This window comes from Chlorocebus sabaeus, chromosome 26 (genome assembly GCF_047675955.1).
Source record: "Chlorocebus sabaeus isolate Y175 chromosome 26, mChlSab1.0.hap1, whole genome shotgun sequence".
Classification (NCBI taxonomy): Eukaryota; Metazoa; Chordata; class Mammalia; order Primates; family Cercopithecidae; genus Chlorocebus; species Chlorocebus sabaeus.
This window is the reverse complement of record NC_132929.1, coordinates 1258470-1283797: the sequence shown is the minus strand read 5'-3', so window position 1 is coordinate 1283797 and position 25328 is coordinate 1258470. Positions and strand designations below refer to the sequence as shown.

Here is a 25328-nt window from a genome sequence, read left to right as displayed (position 1 = left end):
TATGCTGTGTGTGGTTTGTGAGTTCGTGTGGTGTGTATGTGTGCTCTGTGTGTGCATTTGTGTATATGTGCCTGGTGTGTGTATGCTGTGTGTGGTTTGTGAGTTTGCATGGGGTGTGTGTGGTGTGTGTGTGCATTTGTGTATATGTTCATGGTGTATGTATGCTGTGTGTGATTTGTGAGTTCGTGTGGTGTGTATGTGTGCTCTGTGTGTGCATTTGTGTATATGTGCATGGTATGTATATGCCGTGGGTGGCTTGTGTGTGTGATGTGTGTGTGGTGTGTGTAAACACTTTCTGAAGGTGCTTTGCCTCCAATTCTGGGACCCCTGGGGCTCCGGTCACTGTCCCATTTTGCCCGTGTCCAGACTCTAGGATAAGCCTGGTCACTGGACACGGATTGGAGAAGCCTGTGGTTGAGAGTCCACAGCCATCTTACCCCAGTGTGTTCTGACATCTGGGGCCCACCCTTCGCTTTCTGTGATTGAGACCTGCCCTGAACTGGGTGACCATGGTCCTGCACTGTTTCTGGTCCTGCAGGTGACTCTGTTTTCTGACTCACTATGACCAGGTGCCAGTACTGCTGTTGGGCCTCCCAGTGGTCACCTCCCTGCCTGCTTGGGCCTAGGCTGTCACGTCTACTGCCCTGGACAGGTAGAAACCCAGGCCTTAAGTCTTACCCCTTCCCATGACAGCTGCCATCCTCTGTAGGTCTCAAGAACTGTAGGACGGTAGTTGGTCATGACACCCACAGATGACAGAATGTCTGAAAACATTGGGTCAACTGCCAATTCCCGAGAGTCGCTGAGTGACCAGCATGGTGTGCAGGAGGTGAAGTGTGAGTCCCCTGGCATCCTTAGGGGCCCCGTGAGAACCTTCACACCCCAAGTAAAGGCACTGGACTCCCCGGAAGGACTCACAGAGGGACCGTGATGCATGTAGTTCATCTCCTGCTGCACATTATACAGGAAGAGGCCAAGAGTCCAGCGGTGGGTCAAGAATGCAGAGGTGAAGCATTCCCTCCCCTCCCACGGACAAAGGAAGGAGGATATCTTCCCAAGGAACAGCCAATCTGGAAATAGTGACAGGGCTGCCCTGGAGTTTGGGGACTGCCGGGCTCATAGCGGGGGAGATAGGCTGGCTGTACTGGGTGATGGGACCCACCGTCTCCTGGGTCTGAGATACTTGTGGGCCTAGAAGAGAGCCTGCTCCTTAATCCTTGATCAGGGCCCCTCCCTGGGAGGCTGCCTGTGCCAGGAGGAGCCCAAAGTCCTCAGAGGGGCTGCCACCTGCAGCAGCAGGAAGAAGGGCCCTCCATACCACAGGCACCTGCAGTGCTGCCCAGAGGTCAGGGAGCCAGCCCCAAGGCACAGGCACAGTGGCCATCCTACCAGTCCCAGAGGAGCTCCCCACTTTCCTGAGCCCCGCCCACCACGCCGACCTCAGAAGGACCTGAAACAGCAAGGGCATGGAGGTGGAAGGAGCTGGAGGAGGGGAGCCACAGGCCTCTCCTTCTCCAGCAGCTTGACACCAACGCAGTGGGTGTGAGTGGAGGGTGGGGAGTTGTAGCGTTCATTAGAGACCACAGTGGTGGCATGCAGCTGGGCTGGGAGTGACTGCAAAGCTGCAAGAACTGCGCACGCTCCTACAGATGTGCAGTGCAGGGCCGGCGGGGTGACGGAGAGAAAGGAGGCATTTCCTTTCTACTTGCGTTTCACAGGAAGGAGGCTTGGAAGATATTTGGACTAAGTCCCTGCTAGCATTTGACGTTTTGTCTCTTGCCTTTGTAGAAATATCACCTTCAGACCTACATCCATCCAAAGGCTACCTGTTCCATTTTCCCTACATCCCTCTCTATCTTTGTTCACTGACCATCTTCTTGGGCACATTTGTTTCTTGAGATAAACAATCTTTTAACCCAGCAATGGGTCTGGGCTTTCAATGAAGAGATTCACACTAGGCAGAGGAGGACCTGCGATTAGATACGGACACGTTCCCTGCCCCATATCTAAAGTGGCTTGGCCAGGATTAATCCACTGTACCAGCCCTGCCCTCTTTAGGACGAGCTGCCTCCTTGGAGTCTGCAGTCTCACGTCCGCCTAGACGCCTGGTCCAGTCTTCCTGACTCTGACCTGGCAGTTGTTGTCGCTGTGTTTTCTGGCCAGTGGCCTAAGGAGTACCATTGCTTTCTCTGCCTGTGCTTCACAAGGGGCTCTAAAGGACAGAGTGTATTTATCAAAGCATCTGTGCAGTGACTCCCACTCAGGGAGATCTTCAGCTTTCCATTGGAGGGTTCTCCTGACTCCACATCTTCAAACAAAGCTTCCAGGTCAGGGCTTTGGGGTCTCTCGTGGGACCTTATTGATGTAGCTGAAAGATGTAACCATCTGCTTTTGTCGCGAACTCCTGGGACAGTGCAGGAACTATGCTCAGGCCCTCCCACCCTGGGTTCTCTCCTCTCCTCTGAGTCCCCACCTGTCTCAGTCCCCCTCCCTGTATTGGTCAGCTGTGTGGCACACGCTGGACACTGGGGCACACACAGTGCGTGCACATCCAGGCCGCATCTTTACCGAAAGCACCTGCAGATCGTGACAGGTGTGGCCACCAAAAGGCGGCTTATAGGAGAAATGTCTCTCCTGTTCTTCAAAGCTGCTGACATGTACGATGACATCGCTCCATCCTCGTGAATTGTATTGGCCTTGATGCTGTTTATCTTCATTACACTTCAGGGGAAGGAAATGCAAGGCCATTTAATAATAGTACTTTTTGACTGGCGACGTGCATGTGTCTAGCCAATTCTCACCCTGATTGAAACAGTCGAAATGGCCTAATTTAATACAGCCTTGGTTACTGGGAATGTAATCATCTTTCCCTGAAATTGCATCCCCGTTCACAAGCTCGTCAAGTCTGGAGAGGTATCCACAGCTGCCTCGCAATTTGAGGAGATGCAAGCTCCATCTCATTATCCGGCTGAGAGGCAATCAATGCCTGGTGGCACCTTCGAATCAGAGATTGGGTGGCAATAACGTGTCCCTCTTAGGAAAGGCTCTGTGAACTGAGCAGGGCTCACTTTCTCCATATGCCTCTGACAAAAAAATAACCAACAGGAGAAAAATCCAGGCTTATTTTCCAGAGGCAATTTCTAATGTGAGCTAGCTAGATGGAAATGGCTGCAGGTTACTACAGCAGAGGCTGCAATTGCAATGACAAGAGCCTCATCTGCCCAGTCTTCTAGATGAGCTCGGGCTCCTGTGGCCCAGGGCATGTAGGAGTGGGTGCAGCTGGCATCAGGCCCTGGGCCCATTGGTCAGTGTCTCTGTCCCGTCTCCGGCACATTCTCTTCCTCTCTGGCTCTGGTGTGCCCCATCCTCTGCATGCATCATTGCTTGATTCTTCCAGCACCCTTAAGTCTTCTCTCTCCACCTTTCCCCAAAAATACTTCCCCCTTCAGCATGTGTTTGTGAACCTCAAAAGCCAATTGTTTCCTGCCCTCTGTCTCAACAAGGTTTAGATATGATGTGTGACACCTTAGAGGACTATGTCTTTCCAAAATGCTGCTCTCCTGGTGAGAAAGGGAGCCTTGGCAGGCTCCGTCCCACACAGTAGAGTCTTGTGTTCCTGCTGCTGGGGGTCCCTGAGCATCAAGGTGAGCACACATCACCGCACGCATGGACAGCTATGCGCCTCAAGTGGCACAGGTGACAATTCGGGAGTTTTCCAAAAGGAAAGAAAAATTCATCTCTAGGGTATCATCACCCAAACCATGTCATCCTCTACCTCCATAGAGGCAAAATGGAACTGGGAAACAGCATCGTGCCTGTCGGTAACACTACTGTATTACACACTTAACAATCTGCTAAGAGGCAGATCTCATGTGCTCATGTTAAGTGTTCTTACTGCAGTAAAATAAAATTTTTTTAAAAATATCTAATTGTATACCTGAAAAGGATGATTACACGAATGTAAATTGTATCTCAATAAACCTGACAAAATATTTTTTAAAAAAGAAAAAGGAAACTATAAAAAATATAATTAGCACAGTAAAACTTGATCAGAGTGAAATTTTCAACACTGGTCATTAGATGGTCTTTGCAATTTCAGAGTTGCATGCACGTACGCGCGCGCACACACACACACTTCTTGTAAGTAAAATTAAATACCTCAGACTGATACACATTTCCTTTTGGTTCAATTTTCAGAAGTTTTTCCCTCTCGTTTCTTCCTAGCAAGTGTAACTTTTCATTATCATCCAAGAGTGGAACTTGCATTTTTCTTCATTTATTTATAGTTGGTTGTTTCTGGATTTTGAGAGCAAGGGAAAGGTGAGTGTGGCTGGCTGACTTGCAGGAGCCCCTCTCTCTCGTAATGGTGGCCCTTTGAATGGGATTGGACTGCAGTATTACTGTTGTCATTACTCCGAAGGCCACGTCTCTGAAGCCACAGCTGCATTCCTGAAGATTGAGTTTACCTAAATGCTAACCTTTGGATAAATTTAAATATTATAACAGTATTATAACCAGAAGTACCTCAAATACATCACAGTTGTTAATATTTTTGTCCCACAACAACAAAAAAACAACAACAAGATTTCAGGGCTGACTTTTTTGTGGTAAGTTGCATACCCCAACCATTCGAACAAAGTCTAAATGCAGAGTAAAAACTTCCCACTCCTCTTCATGCCACCTGTATCCCTGCTGGAGGTTGAGCCCTGGTTGGGGTGACTGATCCAAACTGGGGTCTGCTTCACAGGTGCAGCGAGGCCAAACACAAACATCGAAGTTTTGAGCAGGAGAAAGAAGGGTGTTTATTTGCAGGGCATCACCCAAGGAGAACCAGGGAGCTCACACTGAAGACCTGACCTCCTCAATAGATTGTGAGCAGGAGTTTTTAAAGGCAGGGGTAAATTTCAGGAAAGTAGAATTTGCAGGCAAAACTGCAAGTCAGTACATAATACATGGAAATGATATGCTGGTTTGGCCTAAACAGGCAGGAGGATATCTTGAACCAGAGGCTTACAGGTCAGAGGTGGATTCAGAGACTCTGATTTGCGTCTGGCTATGGAAGTGAAACTTTGTCTAAAATATCTGGGGTGGACAGAAAGGAATGTTAAGATCTGGCCCAAGGACATGACTACCTCCAGGCCTCTCAAGAAGAAACTGAGAACAAAGAGCAGAGTCAAAGTGCAGCCCTCCGCTCCTGTGCCTGAGGTCTGCCTTCCAGCCCACCCATTTGGTGGGGGTCTAGGTTCCTTCCGGCTATCAGGTTGCTTATTTACTTCTCAGGGATAGGTAGCTAGGCCTGGAATTTCCAGCAAAGGGACTCAAGATTTTTATTTCCATGCTTTGCGGATTTGGCAGACCCTAAAAGGGGTCTCTCCTCCTTCCTGTACATCTGTTTGCTCATGCAGACTTATACAAATATATCTACTCTCACACTTGCACACACAAGATTGTTTTTGCTAAGATGAACTCACTCTCTCCTCACCACTCGGGGTCCCGCAGTTCATGAAGTGTGGCAGACGCCTTTCCCCTTAGTGCAGTGCTGCTTCCTTATGAATAGTGGTGTCCTCTCCCAAAGGATGGAGAATTCTTGCCTTCCTGCAAGCTGTCAAAAATAGCACAGCAACCCACGTGTGTGTTTGTTCATTAATTTTTTTTTTTATTTTTTGCTGGCACTGTATTTCTGTCAAGCAGATTTCACAAATTAAAGTTTTTAAACATTGAATAGTTTGATAGTACTGCATTCCATGCCACTGCGTCCAGAATTGGTTCCTTCTGGTGGGTTCGTGCTCTCGCTGACTTCAAGAATGAAGCCGTGCACCCTCACCATGAGTGTTACAGCTCTTAAAGATACTGCCGACCCAGAGTGAGCAATAGGGAGATTTACTGCCAGGAGAAAGAAGAAACCTTCCTGGGCATAGAAGGGTACTCCAACAGCTTGCTGCTACTGGCGCCAGTGGCCTGCTTTTATTTCCTTATTTGGCCTCACCCACAACCTGCTGATAGGTCCATTTTACAGAGAGCTGATTGGTCCGTTTTTACAGAGTGCTGATTGGTGCATTTACAAACCTTTAGCTAGACCCAGAGCCCTAATTGGTGCATTTACAATCCTTTAGCTAAACAGAAAAATTCCCCAAGTCCTCAGGGACATAGAAGCCCTGTGGGTTTCACCTCTCACCATGATTTTGCATTCAATACTAGAGCCAAAAATGGTGTATAGAGACTTCTTTTTCACCACTTTTGTCTACACTGGATGTTTTAATACATGTGTTAAAAATTGCCCATCTCATGAGAAAAGTGAACCTCGGTTGTTTTTATTTTCATTTCCCTGACTCTTGGTGAACATGCCCATTGTCTACCATGCTTCTTGGCCAGTTGCTGCTTCCAGAACCAGTTCTCCTAACTCACCCCTTTCTCTCGCTCAGTTGTCTTCCTTGTTCTTCCTGAAACACACCCAGCCCCTTGCTCACAGCCTTCGAGGGTTTCCTGGAGAGGTCCTCATCTCCTTCTGAGTCCTACAGGGAATTTTCGGATCACCTCCCCTCTGAGACCACTCCTCACTCCCACCCCCATCATCCCCTGCCTGCACTCTAAGCTTATCAGCATATGCCTGTGTGCAATCTTGTCCCTGAGGATAAGCCCAGGAGAGCAGGGATCTTGCTATGTCCGTGTTGTTTCTGCAGCATTTAGAAATGTGCCAGGAACTGAATAAAATGGAAACAAAGAGCAAAACCAATAAATAACTAGAACTCTGGGTTTGGAAGGATGCTAAGTAAAAGCCAAGCCCCAGCAGATTTGATAGAGAAAAGTAAAACAGAAATGTCTAAAATATGAAAGAACACAGAAATGACACTCATTTAAAAACCACAAAAGAAATAATGTAAGAACCTTAGAACAGTGTTTTTGAAAATGGAAGGACTGGTTAGTCAGGCTGTTGGTTATCCGTGGCACAGGACTGTGATTCAGAGGAAGGAGCAGGCTGGAGGGCTCCTGTCTTATCAGGGCGGTTCATGTGACTGAGAGTAAGATTCTGGTTTCTCTTGGGAGGAGGTAATTAAGGTGGATGGGATCTAAGGGGCTTGTGGGGTCTGTAGTGTTCTGCTGCTGACTAGAGTGCTGGGTATGTGGACATATCACACTTTGTGAATAAATCAAGCTGAGTACTTCTGATTTGTGTTCTTTTCTGTGTACATATAAGTGCACTTCAATAAAAAGTGCTTTTCTGTGTATATATAATATATGATACTCTGCGTATATTATTTCAAGGCCCTAGTCTTATATATAGTATTAGAGATAAATTCTACCAAACTTTTAAGAAACCAATGTTTATTATTCTAATTAAAATTATAAGTTGAAATAATGTGTTTTATTCCAATGTTAACTTTTCCTATCGCCTGATATGGAGGATTTTTAAATAACTTTTGTGCTACAATGTGAAATACATGCCACACCACAATTTAGTATACTACTAAATCTACAAAGATTAATGTATTGTCTGGTCAATTCAGCATTTATTGTAAAACTGGCATACTATAATTCCAGAAAGATGACAATAATGCAACATTAGAATATCTTTCAAAGTAATTTGTTAAACACATTGAAATTTTAAAAATATGATTCAGTGACCTATTTCAATAAAAACACTAAATATGTATTAAAGAAAGAAATATTGAATGTAAAACACATGGCAGGTATCAGGAACGTTGTCTCTGCTTTAGTGATATATGAAGGAAATAAAACTAAGCACCACAAATGTTGTAAAAGTTAATATTATTGCTTACAGATGATATGATCAGGTATCTTGAAAAAATAATGCATGCTACTAAAATTATTAAAATGAATATATGTTCTGAAGTGAACTTGATTCAAAATTAATACATAAGGTTTAACAGATTTTATTTGCATTACAAACATCTGTATAAAACTGTAAATGAAAAACACCTCTTTATATTAGACAAAAAAAAGAAAGCAAAAGCAAACATGTTCTAAGACTCATGATATATAGAGAGAAAATTATTAAAATTCTATTGAAGAATGTGAAACAAGTCCTTTAAGATAGGCATATATTATTGACAGGAAAGATTTGATATTGCAAAGATGTCTGACCTCCCATCACTAATTTGGTATGTAAATATTTCAATCAGAATTCCAATTTTTCTTTAAAATTATTTGTGTTATTTTTTGGTATCACTGAAGGATGGATCTTCAACAGTGAGCCAGAAACAGATGACTGTGAAGATGAAAGCTGAAACGCCCTGGCCCTCATTCACACAGCTGATTCCAAGACCCTGGGAGAGGCCCTAGCACAGTTAGCAAAAGTGAGATATTAAAACCATGCTGTGTGACCAGCCCTGCCCCTTTCCCAGTGGCCTCCCTAGGACCTTCTTCTGTGGGGGTGTGCTGTGGCCATGTTTAGGATGTGAGGTGTGTACATTTCACAGCTGTGCCTTCTCCTGGAGACATGGAGCTGAGTCCAGACACTGCTCCTTTGGGGGTGCCGTGAAATGCCTGGCAATTTAGACGTGTTGTGCAGAGGGAGGCTGACAGCTGTTCTGTTGCTCCTTAAAGCTAGATGTTCACTACATCACTCCAACTTCTCTCTCTGCTCTTCTCTCAGGGAGTGGGCTCAGTTCAGACAGGACCAGGAAACCCACGTGCCCCTCCCATAGGGCATCACTGTTCATGTCACACATGAGCAGCTGTGTGTGGGTGTGCAAGTGACAAAATGAGCTGGTGTCACCCATGCATTGTGGCCCCCTAAACAGCTGTGGGAGCACCAGCACTCCGCATTTTCATACTACTCCAGGTTTTTTTTAATGACTGCGTTATTGAGATATATTTCACATACCATAAAATGCACCAATTTTATACCTTGCCAGAAAGGTGTGCAGTTCAGTGGTGTTCAATATATTCACAGAATTGCTCAGCCATTATCACTTCCTAATTTTACAACATTGTCATCACCCCAAAATGAAACCCTGTACCCATTAAACAGTTACTCCCTATCCCCTTCCTCCCAGTACCAGGCAACGACTGATCTATTTTCTGCTCCTCCAAACTTGCCTATTCTGCACATTTTATATAAAGTGAATTATACAGTCTGTGGTTTTCTTTACCCGTTCTTTACCCATTCTTCCATTGGTACCTATTGGTACTTATTGACCCCACAATGCAGCATCCGTTCCAAGGACACACTTTGCTTGTTTTTTTAAAAGACCGAGTCAGTGGCCAACATTTAAAAGTCAAGAGATTTTATACAGAATTCCCTATTTCTGCCTCTTTTTAAAAGGCCAGATGATTTGGTGACCACAGGCCGATTCTTGCCAGAGAGAAGGGACACTTCTTTGCCTAGGGCAGTGGCTCCAGGTCCCTGTGGCGCTTACACTTCATTCCAGTCACCCAGTCTCTCATTTATCCTCCCTGCACCGAGTTTGCAAATTCACCTCTAGGTAGTCTCTTTCCATGGCTCACACCAAGTCTCTCTGGAAAATACATTTTCCATTCCAGAACAAGGATACATACAGTTATATACACATACTGAAAATAACACAAACTAATATTTACTAGCACTCTGCATGATGCCTTTGGATATGTTCTACTGTATTTCTACTGTATTCTACTGTATTTGTATTCCACTGTATTTCATTTTAAAATGCTGGACATGATCCACTGAGCTGATTCTAAAGACCCAGTGTTTCAAAAATACTGTTGTAGACCACCCTGTTATATTTTAAAAAGATAAAGCCCCAAGAGATTGAGTGACTTGGTTAATATCTAGAAACCTGGTAAACAAGGAGCTGAGGCTAAACAACCTGTAGGCTTCAATTCAAGGCCCCTTATTTCATAATGAAAAACACTGAATGCCAGACCGCACCGAGTTGAGAAATCTCTGAAGAAATTTAAAGAAGAGTCTGGCATAGTTTCTAAACAGTGGGCGAAGGGCTTGTTACCCAGCAGCAGACTCTACAAGATTCCATAGAAGACCACAGAATATTCAGTAGAATCTACAATGTCTCTTAATCTCTAGAACCTTCTACCCCCTACAGTGGTAAATGTGTAACTGATGATTCCATGGAGTTAGTTCCAAGCCGTGGACATTAGTGTGACGTTTGCATGGGAAGATAGCATTGTTCATAGCATCAGTAAAATTATTGTTATGGGAAGATAGCATTGTTCATAGCATCAGTAAAATTATTGTTATACTTGGACACATTAACAACTACAGACAAGAAAATGATCCCAATTTCCAAAGCTGAATTTATTTCTTATTGCACAGAAACAAAAATGAATTTGAAACAGCTTCATATTGCACCTTTTAAATCAATGCTTGTCTTTTTTTCCTTCTAAACATTTCTCAAAGTAGGTCAAAAGCATCAGACCGGGAAGCTACCACTTAACACTCATCATTCAAACAAATATCACTCTTCTCTAGACAAAAGGCTGTGCACAGTGTAATTTTTCTCTGAGGCTGCTGCTCCTCTTAAACCGTTGTATCCTAGTTGAAAGCACAGAAAGAGGAGGGAAGTGGCAGAGAACAGGAGGGGACCCCAAGGGTAAGCATAGTGACAGTGGGGTGACTGCTGCTCTCCAAGTCTCCCCACCACCCTCTTTAGCAGTCAAGGGCTGGAGACCCGTAGAGGGAGAGCTTTCCAGAGAGCCCAGTGAAAAAAGAACTTTTTAGTATGGTATTTTGAGTAAGGGATGTAATTTTTATATTTTTTGGAAGCTCAATAAACACTACAGTTAACATCAGCTCAGCAATGACTGGCCTGGAACACTGCTGTGCATTTTATATAGCGTCGTCATCATCCAGGGCTGTTAGAACAAAAACCAAAGACTGGGTGGCTTAAACCACCAATATGCATGTCTTACAGTTCTGGAGGCTGGTAAGTACCATCATCTGGGTGTCAGCAGACCCAGTGTCTGGTGAGGGCCCTCTTCCTGGCCTGCAGTTGTGCACCCTGGCTGGGTCCTCACACGGAGGGAGAAACATCATCTCTTTCATATCTCTTATTATAAGGGTGCTAATCCCATGTGGTCACTCTCATGACCTCATTAACCTCCCAAAGGCCCCACCTTCAAATACCATCCCGTTGAGGATTAGAACTTCAACAGATGAATTTGTTGGGGGGACACAGATGTTCAGACCATAGCATATAGTTACGTGCCATCTTCAGCACCACTGCAGTATTAGGAGGTGGGAGTCCCGTCCACATTCTCTACAGTTCACAGATAGGGGGCCTGAGATCTGGAAAGGACTTGAATTACTAATGGAATCATAGTCTTATAACATGTGAGTACAGGACAGAGTGTGAATTCAGGGCAAGTACTGTTGTTTGGGGCCTACCTATGTTGCTTTATGTTGATAAACTTCTTGAGCATCAAAACTACTATTTCATTGGCTAAATACAGCCTTTAGTTCTATTTTTCATGGATAAAAGAGTGCAATGAAACCTCATGTGCCAGTTATTCAGCATCAACTTTCTTCTGTTTTGGCTGTATGTATCTCCTCTCATACGTGTTAAAGAATACTTCAAAGGAAATGGTACATTGTATGGATTTTCCTAGAAATGTGGTAGTCTCCCCTAATCCAGGTTATGCTTCCTGCAGTTTCACTTACCTTCAGGCAACCTGGGTCCAAAGATGCTAAAGGAAAATTCCAGAAATAAACAATTCATAAGTTTTACATTGGGCACCACACTGAGTAGTGTGATGAAGTCTCTTACCGTCCAGCTCCATCCTATCCAGGATGCGAATCGTCTCTTTCTCCAGGGTATCCACAGTGTACACACTCCCCACCCATTAGTCACTTCGGTTCAGTTATCAAATCAATGGTCACAGTATTGATACCAGTGGGCCGGTATACCCCATACGCCTGTGGGACCTCCACTCTTGCCAGTGTCCAGGGTCTTGACACCGTCGTGCGAAGGAATTCAAAGACGAGTCAGAATACAGTGAAAGTACAGAGATTTATCACAAGGTGAAAAGTACACACTCAAGAAAGGGGAGTGTGGCATGCTCAAGAGAGAGTCATGCCATGGGATTTTCAGCTTTTATCTTTATGAGTTTCTTTAACCAAGTGGTGGAATATTCCTCGAAAAAGGTGGAGACTTCTCAGAACTGTGATACCACCCATTTTTACACCAAATATAGGTGTTCCTGGAACTGTCATGGGGTTGGTGGATGTGTGGTTTACTGTGTTAGTGAGTTGATAATGAGGCCCTAGGGGAAACCTACGTCAAATTCAGGGCCATGTTGACTCCAGTTGGTCTTAGCCAGCTTGGTCCACCTTCTGGTATTTCAGGGTCTTATCAGCTCATAGCATCTACAGCTATTGCACATTTCCTTTTGCTCATGATGTGAAACTACTGCTGGGATTTTCTATTCTCCTGTGACCACACCGTATTATTCCTCACTGTACTATTATGTCTCAGTATCACAGTGCTTGTGTTCAAGTACAATTTTTATTTGACTTAATGACCCCAAAGTTCAAGAGTAGTGATGCTGGCAATTTGGATATGTCAAAGAGAAACCATGAAGTGCTTCCTTTAAGAGAAAAAATGAAACTTATCAGCTTAATAAGAAAAAAGTCATATGCTATGGTTGTTAATATCTACAGTGAGAAAGAATCTTCTATTCATGAAATTGTGAACAATGAAAAAGAAATTTGTGATAGTATTGCTCTTGTACCTCAAACTGCAGAAGTTACAGCCATAGTGCATGATAATTTCTTAGTTGAGATGAATAAGGCATTAAATGTGTAGGCAGAAGATATAAATAGAAACACCTTCCAACCAATGGCAGTAGATTCAGCACTATCCATGGTTTCCAGCATCCACTGAGGGTATTAGAACATAGGCCCCAGGGACGCTACTGCAGGGGACTGCTGTGCTTCATTAGCTACATCTAACAGACATGCCTCTGTTAATCAATGTCATTATTACACAAAGTTAGTATGGGTTCCTTACTATCATAGAACACTCAGCCCCCGTGCCATTTCTGCACTTGTCTTTTTTATAGTTGTTTTGTTTGAAGCAGTATCAGTCAAGATCTACACATGACATCCTGCTAATAGTTCTCTCAAGTCTCTCTTCTTTTTTATCTTTTTTTTTTAGAGACAGAGTCTTGCTCTGTTGCACAGGCTAGAGTGCTGTGGTACGATCTCGGCTCTCTGCAACCGCTGCCTCTTAGGTTCAAGCGATTCTCCTGCCTTAGCCTCCCACGTATCTGGGATTACAGGTGCCCACCACCACACCGGACTAATTTTTGTATTTTTAGTAGAGACGGGGTTTTACCATGTTGTTCAGGCTGGTGTTGAACTCCTGACCTCAGGTGATCTGCCTGCCTCGGCCTCCCAAAGTGCTGGGATTACAGGCGTGAGCCACCGCACCCGGCCTCAAGTCTCTTTTAATCAATAAAAATTCCTTCTATTCATTTGGGCAGAAAATAGGCCATTTTGCCCATCAAATCTCACACATCCTAGGTTTGGCTGACTGTATTCTCATGGTGTCATGTAACGTGTTTCTCTATGCCCCATATTTTCTGTAAACCAGTAGTTAATTCTAGAACTTTGCTTAGCTTCAAGTTGAACTCTTTGGATAAGAACATCATAGGCATCCCTGTATAATTCTTTGCCTTACAATGGAAAGGACATAATGTCTGGTCCTGCTGCCTTGGCGATGTAAGACAGACTCTTCAGTGGGTAACAACCTTGGCCTCTGGTGCTCCCAGATTCATTGGAGGCTGTGAAGTGGCATATTTTTATTACATCATTCCTCCTGCATTTGTTAGTGGCTTGTCTATTGAAAAAACTTGCACATCACTATTTATTAAGCCTGAAATTCAGTACATACAGGAAAGACAGGGAAAATGCTTAATTCTTTCCCTTTATCAAACTTCAGTGTGATTTGTTGGTGCCCAGTACCTTGCATTTCTCTTATTAGGAGTGAATTTGGGTGTCTTTTATTCTTTTTCCTTTTTCTGACAGCATCTCACTTTTTCACCCAGGCTGGAGTGCAATGGTGCAATCTCGGCTCACTGCAACCTCCACCTCCTGGGTTCAAGCCATTCTCCTGCCTCAGCCTCCCAAGTAACTGGGATTACAGGCACACGCCACCAAGCCCAGCTAATTTTTTTGTATTTTAGTAGAGATGGGGCTTCATCGTGTTGCCCATGGTGGTCTCGAACTCCTGAGCTCAGGCAATCCACTCACCTCAGCCTCCCAAAGTGCTAGGATTACAGGTGTCAGGGTATCTTTTTTTTAATTGGCTTATGGGCCATTTTTATGTCTTCCTTTGTTAACTGATTATTCACCATTTTTACCTTTTCATCCTATTGGATTTTGGGTCTTATTTTTCTTGTGTCTATAAATCATCCTTTATTAGCATAATTAGTCCTTTTCCTGGGACATATTAACTCTGTTTTCCCCAAATTGTTATTTGCCATTTTTGCTTTTCTTGCACGGTACTTTTTTTCCATGCTTTTTTAAAATCATTTTTTTCACATAGACAATTTTGTTACTATAGTTTTTAATTGCCTCTAGATTTTTGAATCATTGCTAGAAAAGTTTTTCCAAAGCCAAAGCAATAAAGGAATTTATTCACATTTCTCAAATCCTGGTATATGGCTATTTTTTCTTAATACTTATATCCCTGATCCATTTGGAATTGTAACTGCCCAATGGGTTCATCTTGTCTGCATCCCACATACAGTCGATTTATCAACACAGAGGAATTGTATTAGAGGAAGAGTTTAACTTTAATCCACACAGAGCCAACTGAACAAAGAGACCACAGTTTTATTACTACTCAGGTCAGCCTCTCCCAAAATTTAGAGGCCAGGGTTTTTAAAGATAGTTTGAGGGGTGGGAGCTAGGGAATGGGTGCTGCTGATTAGTTGGGAATGAAATCAGTGTCCAGAATTGGTGGGTTCTTGGTCTCGCAGACTTCAAGAATGAAGCCGCGGACCCTTCCGGTGAGTGTTACAGTTCTTAAATATGGTGTGTCCGGAGTTTGTTCTTTCAGAGGTTGACATGTGTCTGGAGCTGCTTCTTTCTGGCAGGTACGTGGTCTCACTGGCTTCAGCAATAAAACTGCAGACTTTCCGGGAGAGTGTTACAGCTCTTAAAAGCAGTATGGACCCAAAGAGTGAACAGCAACAAGATTTACTACAAAAAGGAAAAGAACAAAGCCTCCACAGGCGTGGAAGGGGACCCCACTAGGTTGCCACTGCTGGCTTGGGCAGCCTGACTTTATTCCTTTATCTGGCCCCACCCACATCCTGCTGATTGGTTCATTTTACAGAGAGCTGATTGGTCCATTTTAAAGAGAGCTGATTGGTCAGTTTTGACAGAGTGCTGATTGGTGCATTTACAATCCCTGAGCTAGACACAGAGTGCTGATTGGTGTATTTATGATCCCTTAGCTAGACATAAAAGTTCCCCAAGTCCCCACCAGACTCAGGAGCCCAGCTGGCTTCATCTAGTGGACCCCGCACCTGGGCTGCAGGCAGAGCTGCCCGCCAGTCTAGAGTTGCGCCTGCACTCCTCAGCCATTGGGCGGCCAATAGGACCCAGCCTCACAGAGCAGGGGGTGGCGCCCGTCCGGGGGCTCAGGCCTCCTGGAGCCCACTGGCAGAGGGAGGGCTAGGGCATGAGGGGCTGGAGGTCCTGAGCCCTGCCCTGCAGGGAGGGGTAAGGCCAGGCCAGAACTCCAGTGCAGTGCGGGTGGCCGGCACCCTCTGCAGCTGCTGGCCCAGGTGCTAAGCCCCTCACTGCCCTGGGCCAGCGGGGCTCGCTGGTGGCTCCGTGTGTGGGCCCGCCAAGCCTGCACTGTGCCCGCCAGAACTGGCGCTGGCCCATGAGCGCCCCCACCCGCTGCCCCAGTTCTGCCCATGCCTTTCCCTCCACACCACTCCTGGAGCAAAGGGAGGTGGCTCCGGCCTGGGCCAGCCCAGAGAGGGGCTCCCACAGTGCCGTGGTGGGCTGCAGGGCTCCTCAAGCACGGCCAGAATGGGTGCCCAGGCCGAGGGGCGCTGAGAGCGAGGGCTGCTAGCATATTGTCACCTCTCAATAGGGGTGTGGAAACTGGTCGTCTTAGGTTGAGTCTGCTTCTGGGTGTGGGCACCGGAGGAGTGGGTGGTCCCAGTGGAGTCATCCAGGCATTGGAAATGCAAAAGTCTGAGAAGACATCTCAAAGGGCCAATCATAGGTTCCACCGTAGAGATGTTATTTACAGCAGTACTTGAAGTTACAAATCTTGTGACCTCCAGACAATGGCTGGTTATCATTTAACTACACGTATATCTTATCAGAATTCAGGCCCCTCTCACAATCCTAAACTTGTGGTCTTTTATTAGTTTCATAAAGGAAGTTTAGTTTTGGGAAAGGTTATTATTTAAACTATAAACGAAATTTCCCCCAAAGTTATTTTGGCCCATGCCCAGGTGAACAAAGGTAGCTTGGAGGTAAAATGCAAGATGGAGTCAGTTAGGTCCTATCTGTTTCCCTATCATAATTTTTTTTGCTGTTATAATTTTTGAAAATGTGGTTTCAGAATTTATTCTTATATGTGATATAAGAATAGATCCAAATTGGTTTTTTCTCATATGGCTTCCACTGATCATAAATACCTTCTTTCTCTTAATTTAAATAACCACCTTCATCATAAATCCTAAGAGTATTTTCATCTTTCCTGTTTCTTTGATCAGTCAAGTACCAATGCACAATAGGTTTAGTGTAGAGTGTTTATAATAGTTAGTAACCTGTGAAAAGCTAGCCCCAGTCACTGTACTTCTCCTGGCCGTTCCTGCTTGATTGTTCTTACGAATAAAATTTATTGTCAACTTTGGAAACAAAAAAAAGTTAATGATCTTCTTATTGAGGTCACATGAAATTCATAATTAAACTTGGAGAGAATCACCATCTTTCTGTTGTATGTCGTACAGTCTTCCTATGCAAGAATATGGTGTGTCTTTACATTTCTTTAGTCTATGTTTGGCACAGTAGTAACTTATGAACTTCTTCTCATAGGATTTGACTGTTTTTTGTTAAGTTTATGCCTGGGTATTTTATGATAATTTAGGAAAATATTTCTACTAGTTTATTAATTCCTTTCTGTCTTCTGGATACGTAAATATTTATTTATTTATTTATTTGAAAATGGAGTCTTGCTCTGTTGCCCAGGCTGGAGTGCAGTGACACAATTTCAGCTCACTGTAACTTCTGCCTCCCGGGTTCAAGCGATTCTCCAGCCTCAACCTCCCAAGTAGCTGGGACTACAGGCACACACCACCATGCCCTGCTAATTTTTGTATTTTTAGTGGAGATGGTGTTTCACCATGTTGGCTGGGCTGGTCTTGAACTCCTGACCTCAAGTGACCTGCCCACCTTGGCCTCCCAAAGCCCTGGGATTACAGGTGTGAGACACCACTCCTGGCAATATATATTGCTTTCTAGTCTATATGCCTCTAATTGTTTTCTATATTTATTTATTTACTTTCCTAAGAGTATGTTAACTAATATATAAAATGTAATGACAAATAGTAAGGAAGGCAGTGGATGTTATCTTGCTTTCAATTTTAAAAGGAAAAGGAGCTCTATTTTCCTATTAATTTAAGTTATTGGATCTTAGGAATATATGTACTCTCTCTCTGTCTCTGTCTCATATATATGTGTATATATAAAATATCTTTTAAATTTTAGCTTAATCAGTGTTCTTAACACAAACATACCCTGCCTTTTATGAAATATGTTTTGCTTTCTATGGAGATGAATGTATGATGGATTATATTCATGAATTTCTACTCTCATTCTTGCATAAATCCTATTGGATCATAATGTATTAATGTATTAAAATAAATGTGCTGATGGATTCTGTTCACTATCATTTTATGTGAGATTTTACATTCATATTTTTAAGCAAGAATGCTTTTCTTGTGCATTCATTATTAGGTTGTATATCATTGTAATACTCACTATATAAAATATAATTAGATATTTTTCTTGCATTTCCTACTCTCTGGGCTGAAATGGCACTAATAGCATCTGAATGTTAAAGGTTTGGTAGAATTCCCTGCATACCCATCGGCCTGGTGCTTTCTCATACTTGCCCTCTTTTTGTAGCCCTTATATGTTTCTTCTATAGAAACCAAGTTGATTTGCAAGGAAATTTGAAACTATGGAAAAGGGGAGAAATACACCTGTCATCGAGAAGTAGAACTTGTAAAGTGCAAGTTTTTACAGGGGAAAATGCTATGTAATTGTGCAGTAGTATGTTGACTAAGGCTGATTGTGTTAGAAGATAGTTAGAAATGATTACCTTTGTGACAGATTTGACCAGCCACTGAAATTATAAATGTCTGGTCCAAAAATCATTGATTTTTTACTTAATCTATGAAGTATTAAATTTAATAAGCTGGCTAATCAGTTTCTAGTTTTTTTTTTTTTCAAATGCCTAACTTTGCATATTTTATTGTTTTTTAAGAAAAAAGAAATGGCTTTCATATTTTTATCATAGGTTGATAAGTCAGGTAATAAATGAAATTCATCAGGTTTCCAAAAGAATCTATGATTATGACTAGAATTGTGATTCCTCTGGGATGCTGTAGTGATTGTTACACTCAAATGGATAATTTGTGTATTAGGCTATATCTCATGATGTGTGTGAAAGAACTGATAGTTAAAAACAGTATCCCTTCACTTTCATGAAAATGCAGGGCAACCATGAAGTTAGCACAAAGTATATGTAAGGGTTAAACTCTCTTGTCTGTCTTAAAGTTTTCTTAATATTGGTTTCTAGGTTCAAAAATCAGGAAATACCTTGTTTCATAGGCTTTACACAGAGGCCCTGAAGAGGGACTTCTCCATCCCAGGAGCCAGGGAATGGGCCTGAACAGGTCCAGCCATCACGGTCATGCCCTGAGGGCTTACTGCAGCCACACCGCCACCACATGAGGTCAGACAGACAGATGGAGCAGATTAGGAATTACTTCTGCTGATATGAAGACCATTTTCCTAACCACAGGCATTTTCTTCTTTAAACATTTGGTGACAAGTAGTATTTGTTAATATCACAAAAATAGAAAGGGCCAGACCAAAATAATTTCAGAATGACTAACAAATGAAATATAAAACTATCTGAGCATGTTTCAGGGAAGTATTACTTTACAAACATAAATATAGAAATTAATGATGAATTTAATATAAGAATGCTAAAATTCAGTATGTTGAACATCCAACAAAAAATACCAAGAAGAAACAAATGGGACAGGAAGTCTTTTCTAATGATTCAAAATTATCCACAAAAAAGCTGCTGTGTCCCTCCAGCACTTTGGAAGGACCCTTGCAAGCAAGGGCTGTGTGGTCCTAGCTTCATTAGCTTAGTGGCATGTCAATCTCTGATCAAAAGCATTCATGACCTTAATTTGGGGATCTGGAAGCCTTCTCAAGAGTAGAAAGTGTTTTATAAAAAGCCCTGCAAAGAACAAAAGTGTTTCTATTAAGTCTTGGAGAAAACTATGGAAGACAGACTGTTTTTAAAATGATTGATGATTCTTAATGTTGTTTTGAAGCATTACCTGTATTTCCATAAAGGTCAAGACAATAAGCAATTTGGAAACGATCACCTCTCTACTCTTGAGAAAAGTGGATTTATAAAAAGGGTGGCTGGCTGGGCGCAGTGGTTCACGCCTGTAATCCCAGCACTTTGGAAGGCTGAGGTGAGTGGATCATGAGGTCAGGAGTTCAAGACCAGCCTGACCAACGTGGTGAAACCCCGTCTCTACTAAAACTACAAACATTAGCCAGGCATGGTGGCAAGCATCTGTAATCCCAGCTACTCAGGAGACTGAAGCAGGAGAATCGCTTGAACCTGGAAGGCAGAGGTTGCAGTGAGCTGCGATCGCACCACTGCATTCCAGCCTGGGCTACACAGTGAGACTCCGTCTCAAAAAAAATCTTTCTAAGTTGAGGAACTTGAATTTGGGGAACATGACAATGAGAAGAACAGATGGAGACTAGTGTTATGCAGAGGGTGAAGGGATGGACACTAGAGTCATACCTCCTAACCTTATACTCTGCCTCTTCATTATGTACATTGTTCAGTGTCTCAGTGCCTCAACTTTCTCATCTGTAAAGTGGGGACAGTCATGTCTATGTCATTAGAATTGTTGTGAGACTTATTATATGCCCTTGGAACAGTTCGTAGACTATAGTTACAGTTGTATGGACAGTGATATGATCATTATGACCATGATGATGATGGTGATGATTGTGATGATGATGGTGATAATGATAGTAGTGATGATGGTGATGATGATATTGTTGATGATGGTAGTCATGATGATGGTGATAGTGGTGATGATGATGATAGTAACGGTGGTAGTGGTGATGGTGATGATGGTAATGATGATTGTGATGGTGATGGTGATGATGTTAGTGATAGTAATCATGTTGGTGGTGATGGTGATGATGGTGATAGTAATAATGGTAGTGGTGATGGTGGTGATATTGTTGATAATGATATTGTTGGTGGTGATGGTGATGATGATGGTGATAATAATGGTAGTGGTGATGGTGATGATGGTGATAGTAATAATGGTAGTGGTGATGGTGGTGATATTGTTGATAATGATATTGTTGGTGGTGATGGTGATGATGATGGTGATAATAATGGTAGTGGTGATGGTGGTGATGATATTGCTGATGATGGTAGTCATGATGATGGTGATAGCGGTAGTGATGATGATGATGATAGTAACGGTGGTGGTGGTGATGGTGATGATGGTAATGATGATTGTGATGGTGATGATAGTAGTGGTGATGGTGATGATATTGTTGATGGTGGTGGTCATGATGATGGTGATAGTAGTGATGATGATGATGATGATAGTAATGGAGGTGGTGATGGTGATGATGTTGGTGATGGTAATGATGGTGGTGGTGATGGTGATGATGGTAATGATGATTGTGATGGTGATGGTGATGATGTTGGTGATAGTAATAATGGTAGTGGTGATGGTGATGATGGTATTGATGATTGTGATGGTGACAATGATGGTGATAGTAATGGTGGTGGTGGTGATGGTGATGGAATGACGATTATGATGGTGATGATGGTACTGATGATTGTGATGGTGATGATGATGGTGGTGGTGATAATGTTAATAGTGATGTGGTGGTGGTGAGTATAGTGATGATGACAGTGATGATGGCAAAGGTAGGAAGAAGTAGAGGCAAGGAATTCAAGGAAATATTGTGGCTGATTATTGGATGACTACTACATTACAATGAACCAACGTGAACCAAAGAAGACCAGGCTCAAAGATTAAAATAAGAATATAAAAGCAACAACAACAACAACCACAAAAAACCAGCAAAGAACTCAGTGGCTACTACAGCAAATACATAATCTATAAAATTGGTCCAGGAGAGTCACTTAGCAAATAAGTGGCAAGAAGAGAAACAACAGAAACAGGGACAACAACAAACTCTGGAGTGGAGGAAGGTATCTGATATCAGAGTTGTTCCAATATCTAAAAGCAACAAAAAAATCAAAAAACCTTAAAAAGAACAGAAAAGCATGCCACACACAAAGGAAAAAGCTATTAATAGAAACTATCATTGAAGAATTCTAGATATTGGATGTGTCAGACAAATACTTTAAAAATATGTGTAAAGAACTTAAGGAAATCATGCCTTTAAAAAATCAATGGAAAGTATGACAACTAGATATCACCAAAATAGACAATATCAGTGAAAAGGTAGAAATTGTTGGAAAAGAACCCAGTAGAAATGCTAGAGTTGAAAAGTACAATTACTGCAATAAAAATAATCACTGGGTCGGCATAATAACAGATCTGAGTATAAAGAAGAAAGGATCAGCAAACTTGAAGATAAACCAATGGAGATTATCAAGTGAGTGGGATAAAATGAAAAATGAATGAAGAAAAATATAGAGAAATGAATATACATGTGATACATCATGAAGAATACCAACAAACACATAATGGGAATCTCAGAGGAGAAGAGAAGAGAAACAGGGACAAAATTACTTGAAAAAATAGTGACCAAAAATTTGACAACAATTCATTTATACATCTAAGAATGTCAACAAACTCCAATGAACTTAATGAGATTGACATCTATACACAACATAGTCAAACTAACAATGTTAAAGACAAAGAGAACATTTTGAAAACAGCAAGAGAAAAGCAATATTTACTTACAGGTGAATCTCAATATGATTAGCAGCAGATTTCTAATGAGAAATCATGGAAGCCATTAAGAATATTAGATCACACCTTCAGAGTGTTGAAAGAAATGACTGTCAACAAATAATTATAGTCCTAGCAAAATTATCCCCAAAAACAAAGAAGGAAAAATCAAAAGACAAGTCACATCCACACAAAAACTTGCACCTGTATGTTTGTAGCAAAGCTTTATTCATAAATGCCCAAACTTAGAAGCAACCAAGATGGCTTTCAGTGGGTGAATTGATAAATAAAATGTGATACATCTAGATAATGGAATATTATTCAGCAAATGAAATGAGCTATTAAGCCAGGAAGACAGGGAAAAACTTAAATGCACATTACTAATAAGCAAACCTGAAATAGCTACATACTATATGAGTCCAACCTTAAGACACTCTAGAAAAGAAAAACCGTGGAGACAGTAAAAGGATCAGTAGTTGCTAAGGGGAAGGATGGCAGGGAGGGATGAATAGGTGGAGCACAGGGGATTTGTAGGGCAGGAAAGATACTCTGTACAATACCATAGTAGTGGATACAGGTCATTATACATTTGTCCAAACCCATAGAACATACAACACCAAAAGTGAACCCTAAGGTAAGCTATGGACTCTTAGTAATAACAACATAATTAATCAATTGTAACCAATGTACCATTCTGCAGCAGGATATTGATAATGAGGGAGGCTGTGCATGCGTGGGGCAAGGGGTATACAGGAAATCTCTGAACTTTCCACTCAGTTTTGCTGTGAGCCTAGAAGTACACTCAAAAATAAATTCTATTAAAAAGAAAACGAAGCCGGGCACAGTGGCTCACACCTGTAATCCCAGCACTTTAGAAGGCCAAGGCAGGTGGATCATGAGGTCAGGAGATCAAGACCATCCCGGCTAACATGGTGAAACCCCATCTCTACTAAAAATACCAAAAAACAAACAAACAAAAAACCCGCCAGGCGTGGTGGCGGGCGCCTGTAGTCCCAGCTACTTGGGAGGCTGAGGCAGGAGAATGGTGTGAACCCAGGAGGCGGAGGTTGCAGTGAGCTGAGATTGTGCCATGCACTCCAGCCTGGGTGACAGAGCGAGACTTCATCTTGAAAAAAAGAAAGAAAAAAGAAAAAGAAAAGAAAGGAATTCTGGAGACAGATGCTGGTGGTGGTTGCACACCATTGTGAATGTAGTTTATGCCACCAAATTGTGTCCTCAAAAATGATTCAAATGATACACTTTACATTATGTATATATTACTACAATTAAAAAATTCCAGTCGCTGCAAAAGAAAAGATGAACCACAGAAAGGGAGAAAATATTTTAAAATATATATGTGATAAAGGACTTGTACCCAAAATATACAAATAACTCTTAAAACTCAACAATATAAAAACCACCCAATTAAGAAACAAGCGAAAGATCTGAACAAACATCTCACCAAAGAAAACATACATATGGCCAATAAAAGCATGAGAATATGCTCAGTATTATCAGTCTTTGGAGAAATACAAATCCAAACAATGATGGTATGCCACGTCACACCTGCTGCAGTTGTTATCAGTGAAAAGACAGAAACTAACAAGTGTTGCAGAGGATATGGAGAAATTGAAACCCTGGTACATTGCTATAGGATTTTAAGTTCCAGCCACGTTGGAAGACAATCTGGCAGTTCCTCAATATGTTAATGTAGTTACCCAGACTCAACAATTCCACTCCTGGGTGTATAACCAAGAGAACTGAAAACATGTATCAACACAAAATCCTGTGCACAAATGCCCATAACAACATTCATAATCATGAAAAAATGGACTCAGCCAAAAGGTCTACCAACTGATTAATGGATAAACAAAGTATGGTATATCTGTACGATGAAATATTATTTGGCAATAAATAAGAATGGAGGGCCAGGGGCAGTGGCTCATGCCTGTAATCCCAGCACTTTGGGAGGCCGAAGCAGGTAGATCACGAGGTCAGGAGATCGAGACCATCCTGGCTAACGCAGTGAAACCCCGTCTCCACTAAAAATACAAAAAATTAGCTGAGCTTGGTGGTGGGTGCCTGTAGTCCCAGCTACTCGGGTGGCTGAGGCAGGAGAATGGCATGAACCAGGGAGGCAGAGCTTGCAGTGAGCCGAGATCACACCACTGCACTCCAGCCTGGGTGACAGAGCGAGACTCCGTCTCAAGAGAAAAAAAAAAAATGAATGAAGTACTGATATGTGCTACGATAGGAGTGAACCTTGAGCACATTATGCTAAGTGAAATAAGCTGTTTACAGAAGCTCACATATCGTATGATTCCATTTATATAAAATGTCCAGAATAGACCAAACTGTAGTGACAGACAGTATATAAGTGACTACCTAGGACTAGGTGAGATGGGTAGTGGGTGTGGGGAGGAAAAGGGGAGTGACCACTACTTGGTCAGGTGGTTCATTTTGGTGATGAAAATATTCTAAAATTAGATTAGGGTGATGATTCCACCATTCAGAGAATATGTGATAACCCTCTGATTTGGGTACATTGAATGTGTGAATTTATGTATGTGCATTATATCTCAAAGGTGATTTAAAAACAGAGTTAAAAAGGAAGAATTATAGCATAGAGCACCTTTTGTAATTATGACAGCCTAATGGGGATAGAAAGCAATTGGGACATGGCCAATGGCCAAGTACAGTGTTTGATTCCTTCACAGAGATGCTTCAGACTGGCTCTGGGTCCCTTGAGCTTAGCATTTTCAAGTGCAAGGCGAGCATATGTCACTGCTGTGTTGACAATAATTTCACCGGGCAACCCACAATCAGAAAGCGGGACATGCCTGGGCTTTATTTTCGTCTTTCAATGATGGAGCCAAGCCAGCAACGTCAGGCAAAGAGGGAAAAAACTCAAGAAGGCAGATTGCCTTTAAGAATTTTGCAAACTGATTTAAATGTTTAATCAGCACATTTCAACCACTTTATTAATATGTTTGCATACATATGTGTGCACGAAGGCAGGGCTTTTACTATTCAGGAGAACTCATCAAGATGGTGCATACATTTCTTCCAGAGTCATGCTATCAGTGTCTGTATGAATCAGCGAAGGCGGAGAAAGCTAA

The 25328-nt window shown here is 42.4% G+C and overlaps 1 protein-coding gene across 2 annotated transcripts in view; it reads left to right on the top strand.

Annotated features, from left to right (window-relative positions):
• The window catches only part of GABRG3 (gamma-aminobutyric acid type A receptor subunit gamma3), a 566143-nt gene that overhangs the window by 483905 nt on the left and 56910 nt on the right, over positions 1-25328 (top strand). The window lies entirely within an intron of this gene.